The 6,259-nt window shown below is 42.1% G+C and overlaps 1 pseudogene across 1 annotated transcript; it reads right to left on the bottom strand.

The window, feature by feature from the left end:
- Positions 1–5,380: 5,380 nt before the first annotated feature.
- On the bottom strand, positions 5,381–5,895 carry LOC308256199 (ferritin light chain-like; annotated as a pseudogene). Its single transcript has one exon. The product of its transcript is annotated as a ferritin light chain-like (transcript).
- Between the last annotated feature and the right edge of the window lie 364 nt (positions 5,896–6,259).

Genomic DNA, 6,259 nt, shown 5'->3' with positions numbered 1-6,259 from the left:
TGGCAGCTTGCTCCCTAAGGGTCTGGAGTAAGTTCTTTCAAGGACCTTAGGTTAAGGCAGCTTGTCCCTGGTGGGAATCAAGATCATTGCCAGCAAAAGAATTTAGTAATACTCTTAAGTGGGCTCATCTAATAAACTTTTATAGTTTCCACGCCCAGGTGTGTGTTTGGGTGTTGAGCTCTATTTGATGTCCCCATGATCTCTGAAACATGCAGATAGATGGTCAAGGCAATGTCTGGCTTTTGGGGTTATTTTCTGAATAGTGTTGTATCTGAATATATAATACTTAGAAAACAGCTACTATCCATGCATTCACCCCAAATCAGTATGGAGTAAGCAGCAATTCATTACTTTTTTCTGACTCTGGTACAGTGGATGTGGGCAAGAGAAGATTAGGTTCGCTTTTGACTTTTTAAATCTTTACTTGTAAAAAAGGTATTTTAAAATACCCACAAAGTTTAATTTGAAAACGAATGTCCAGGCTGAATAGCTGAGTCAAAACTAACAAAAGTGGAATTTAATATAAGTGTAAAAATCTGTGATTAGGTTAAAAAATCAGTTTCCTAAATAACTACCATGTGGGGAAACTCTCTATTTTAGAGTCAGAGGGAATCTTTTCCGATTAAGGGGAAACCACTTCTTCTACCCTCCCGACTCCCTCAAAGCCTCTCTTAGGCTATGTGCAAACAAAGGATAATTTAAATCTCATTTAAAAAAAGATTACACAGAATACTTCATTGTTGAATGGTATTCGTTAATTAAGAGCTAAAGAATAAGAGCATTTTAACGACACAGCTGAACTAACAAAATTTGATATTTAGGCTATTAAAACCTAAAATCCAGGTCAATCATTGAAAATAAAATTGAACACATACAGAAAGTGAAAACATAACTGAGAAAAGGCAAATGGCTACGCAGAGACAAGAAGGCATTGGGGTCCCATGGATAATCTATGAGCAGAGTGTGTGGGATACATTTAAACTTAGGTCTCTTGATTAAACCCAGGATGGTTTTCACATTTGTGGGGGATGAAAGGACATGGATTCCATTAGGTCACACGAGGAAGGCTGCAGGCAATCGAAAGAAAGCCCCAGCCAAAGGCCATGCATGGCTGGTCTAGAGTAGATCTTCCACCTGCCATGGTGCATCAGTTCCAAAGCACCTGCACCTTCATTATCTCTCTTGCTCCTCCTGCCTTACAGGTGTGGTCATTGAAGTTCTGAGAGAAGAAATTGCTTCAAGTTCCCTGAGCCAATTAGCAGCAGTGCTAGGGACTGGTCTCCCAGGCCCTTGCTTTTTTGTATGTGAAACCTCCTTCCCCCCTCATCCCCCAGAAGACTGTATCCTTCAAAAGGTTGTTATCTTGCCTGAGAAATGTTAACCCCAATTTCTACCTTGAAGGAAAATTGGGTGGGGGTGGAGCACTTCCCTAACCAGTCTCTCCTCTTCCTGGGGATAGTCTATGAGCTGCTTCTTAAGTCACCTGGGCCCCTGATTCTGGTTTCCTTTCAGTGGGGTCTCCAGATAGAGGGAGTTGGCAGCAGCACCTAGGGCTTTGGGGTTGCTGAGGCTTTGCGGCCCCTCCTTGAACGGACAGAGCCTGGAATAGTCGTTCCAGGAAGCAGTGGGATCCACACAAGCAGTCACTCCTAAAATAGAGGCAAATTGCCCTGGTTTTCCCAGAGAGCAGAACTTCTATGGGTACTGAATTGGGGGAATCTCTGCCTTTTTAACTCCCCTTCCTATTCTTTCTTTTCATACTCATCACCTCCTACCCCCTTTCCCTGTCATTGATCACATTTCCAATCCAGAATATTCTCTTGTATTTGTATACGTGGTCGTGCTGCTTCACTAATGAACACTCACACTCCGGCTTTTTAGATGGGAGTGGGGTTCTCAGCCACATAACTGCATGGATGGTCTTGCTATGTATTCCCATGATGTCATCTCTGGCCCCTGTAGGAGCAAATCTCAACCTGTCAAACCAGTCCTGCTGGGCCGCAGACTCATTTATTTAATTACTCACTTCAACACCACTCTTCATTCCCACCTCTCCCCATTCTGGCCATATGGCTTTCCATATCTCTGTGCTTCAGACACTTAATTGCCAGACTGACATTGTATGGATTCGGTTTACTCAATCATTACAATACTAACAAGTATTTATTGAATGCCTAATTATGCAGGATGCTATATTAAAAAGGCTGGTGACGATGTGAAAATAATAATAATCCCTTACATTTTATGACAATTAATGCTATCATACCCATGATCTCCTTTAATACATCCACTCCAGCTATTTATGTCTTACATCTCTGTCGAAAGAGATGTGGGATACTTTTGGCAGACCCGAGACACTGCTTACCGGAAGGACTCCTACGTCTTATGGGCAAAAGAGTTACACAAAGGTTATGAAGGACCAATGTATTGAAAGCCTTTGACATTTCTCTGCTTCTGGATTCTGGGTTGAAACACCATTGTAGGGAAACAGGGGATAGGGAGGGGCAATGGCCATTCCTCCAGTTTAGGACTGTGAGAAGGTGATTTGGAGGAAAGGGAACAAGTAAGGTACAGTTTAATGTTCCAGGGTTGGTCCTATATCAAGTAGACAAATAGTTAGACTCCTGCTAACCCCCCAAAAGTTTTCACTTCCTACAACTTTTTAGTGAGACGTTAATAAGTATGGCACAACAAAAGGCATCCATCATCAAAGAAATTAGGAAATAAGATATATCCTTGACACACATTAGCATAGTAAAGGCTCTGAGAAACCCTGCAGCAAAAGAAACCGTTCAATCTTGTTTGACCCAGAGTTTCCCCAAAGTACTGGATCAAGGGACCATTTTGGGGAGGAGTACCTGTGAGCCGCTGTGTATCCCTCATAGGGTTCTCTCAAGATCATTCTGAGAAGTTCTGGATTTGACTAAGTTTTATAACAGAGGGAAATATAATAATAAAAGAAACAGTCTTGAGAATAAGGAGGAAACAGATCAGTGCCTATAATGAGAGGCAGAAGGACTGGAGTAGAGGTGGTGGTATGCCTTTGCTATTATTGGTCATGGTGAGGGACTTAATGCTGTGAGGTCTCACCTTCGTTGTCTCACTGTGAGTTTTCCTCTGGGAGAAAGAGGATTCTAGGGTTGAGTGTTTTTCCTTTCAGTTTAGGGAGAAAGTCAGAAGATTGTAGGGTTGGGTCCTGATAGAGTTTTAATTTAGGATCAATGGATTCAAACCTACGCTCTTGATTTCTTTGCTGTGTGTGTGGTCAGGAAACAGGTACTCATTAGAAACTACATTGTTGACCCTTCACCTACTTTTAGAAATCCTTTTACAGTTTTTGCGTGATTTTTCCTGGAGGAGGTTTAGGATCAGGCTGCTGCCAACCTACCAGATGACACGCACTATTTCTGGAAACTCTTGACCATATAAAAATACCTAAAATGTTTTTTCCCTTGTCAAAATATAAGACCTGGCCTTGGTGAGATTTTAATCATAAATTAATTTTGCTTGGAAAGGCCCCAATATTTGGTCTGTTTTTTAGGACGACCTTTGAAGTTCAGTTCCAAGGTTTTAGCACGTGTTCTTCAACAAATAACCTAATGTATTTGAATGGTGCTGCTAAATTTCTGAAACAGCACTAAAGGATGTTATTTTTTGGTGTGGCTGGGAATAAAAATACCTTGTTAAACTTTTGAACCATACCCCTGTGCCTAGCTAGCTGGGCAGATGGGGAGAGAGAAAGCCTGTTTTTTTTTTGTTTTTTTTTTGGAAGGGGGTGGTACCAAGTGGAGTTTTTCCCAGCATAGTTTCACTTTATTTGAAGAAGTTTATTAGACAAGACTAGTCTTTAGGCAATAATAGAGATTATTTGAGAATCAATATTTACACTTTGAACTAGTTGTAGAAATATTTACTGATTTCTGTGATTTTAGCTTAGACTCTGTTATTCACTGTATTCAATTCCTGCTTTTGTTCTTGGGAATGCAGTTTGAGGTAATATATGAAATGTATAAATAATTAAGATGATGGTAAACTGCAGAATACTTTTTTCCATTGAGAAAAGTTTATGAATAATTTCAAAGAAATCTGAGGCTGGTTTTAAACTTTAGAATAAGTTTTGGAGGTAGGAAAGACAGTTTTTTTTTTTTTTTAAACAAATACGCTTTCATTGAATTACCTCTGTGACTCTTTATATGGAGGTTAAGACTTTCAGGAAGGAGGCTGAAACTTTACAGCTAAGGTCCATTTTGATTATCTTTGATTTGAATTCATTGCTTTTAATTTGCCATTCTTATGCTCTGATTTTCACACGGGTAAATGAAGGGTATTCTGACTGTCCATGTTTTGACGTTTTTATTAGAGAAATTTGAAAATCACTTATTCATGCCAATTTCATGATCCTCTGGCACGTCAAAGGAAAGAGTCTGCGGTATCCTAGCCATGCAACATCTCAAGAAGGACTTACATTTATCCTCAAAAATGAAGTCTTTCTTGGTATATGTTTGGCGAACATATTGCAGTGCTAAAAACTTGTGCAGAGAAGCATTTTGAAAAGATTATTCCAATTTAAAAGTGATTCTGTAACATCTGTGAATTCAGTGTACATTTCAAGAAAAATGTTGTTGGCTTTGTCTTCATGCTCAAGTCATACCTTAAGCAATAAAACCCAGAGATGTCCTTCTGAGCTGTCATGATTCATTCTTCAACTGTCCCACTTCTCTTTCATGTTTCAGGGTAATGACTGCATGTAAATGAAGTTAGAATTTCATGTAGTATAGATTTTGATGAAAAAAAAAGGTAATAGCATTCTTCCAACCTCTCTCTTTTTGTTCAGGGATCAACTTCGTTTGTTGTGGTCCTTCAAAACCAGAACTCCCAAATCTTCAGTACAAATGGCAGTTTTACACATATATATATATAAAAGCAAGCTGATTTTTTTTTTTTAAGTGAAAGCAATGTTTTATTACAGAAAAGTCCCCTGCTACAGGGAAGGGACCCAAGTGGGTTGCCCAAAGCAAGCTGATTTTAGATTCCTCCAAATTCATCCCAAGGATGGGCCTATTTGGGACAATTTTTGTGAACACCCACACAGTTATTTCCATGGGGGGGTGACTGTCCTTCTTTCTTTTCTTCCTTCCTCCCTCCCTTCCTTCCTTCCTTCCTTCCTTCCTTCCTTCCTTCCTTCCTTCCTTCCTTCCTTCCTTCCTTTTTTTTTTTTTGCTGCAAAAAGCTTTATTGTTTCCATTTAGTCCAGTGCATGGGAGTGGGCTTCAGGGTGGTTAAAGAATGGCTAGAGGTTTCCGGGAGAGGCTCAAAGCAAAAGCCAGACACCTGGGAAATGCAGAGGGGCGCCTCACAGGCCTCTGGGCTCCGAAGGCTCCTAGTCGTGATTGAGGGTGAGCCTTTCAAAGAGATACTGGCCCAGCCCAGCCTGGGGGCCGGCAGCCTGCAGAGGTGAGTCAGGTGTTGCCCATCTTCCTGATGAGTTTCACCTCCTCACCCAGGAAGTGTTTCTGCAGGAAGTCACAGAGCTGAGACTGTGGGTAGAACCAGGGCCTGCAGCTCCAGGAGGGCCTGGTTCAGGCTCCTCTCCAAGGCCAGGGCGGCTCCCATGCGCCCTGAGTTTTGCCCACTCATCTTGGGAGGCTTCAGCACCTCCTGGAGAGAATGTGGCCACCACGCTGGTTTTGCAACTTTAAGAGATGCTCAGTGCCCTCGTGCTTCTTCTCAGCCAACTCCCAGAAGAAGTGGCCCACGCTCTCCATGGCCACATCATCCTGGTTGAATAGAAGCCAGAGAGAGGTAGGTGCGGGACGCCCACAGGTGCAGGTTGGCCAGGTGGTTGACCGCAGCCTCCACTTCGCTGGAATAAATCTGATGAATTTGGGAGCTCATGGTTGTTGGGCAATAAGGAGTTAAGGTAGAAAAGAAACCAGTGTGTTGGCTGGTCCCAGAGGTGGTTCTGAAGGTGGTGACTGGATAAGACGCAGGAGGGTGGTCGGAGGCTGGAAGAAGGGGCGTCCCTGGGGTCTGTTCCGTCCAAACACTGTTGAAGCAAGAGACAGATCCGGGACCGCCGAGGGCACTGCCTTGATTTTCTGGTAGAGCAGTAATTTGGTAGAATTTCAGGGCTCATAGACCACTGCTGCTCACTATGTCATCGAAACAATAGCAACCACAAAGCAGGTTATTCTGTAGGTAATTGGAAACATTCCTTGATTGGTTTTGGGGTGCTCACCTGTTAAGCAGAAGCATAGTT

Source organism: Plecotus auritus (genome assembly GCF_963455305.1).
Source record: "Plecotus auritus genome assembly, chromosome: 8".
Classification (NCBI taxonomy): Eukaryota; Metazoa; Chordata; class Mammalia; order Chiroptera; family Vespertilionidae; genus Plecotus; species Plecotus auritus.
Note: the sequence above shows the minus strand (reverse complement) of the source record. Positions and strands in the feature narration are given on the sequence as shown.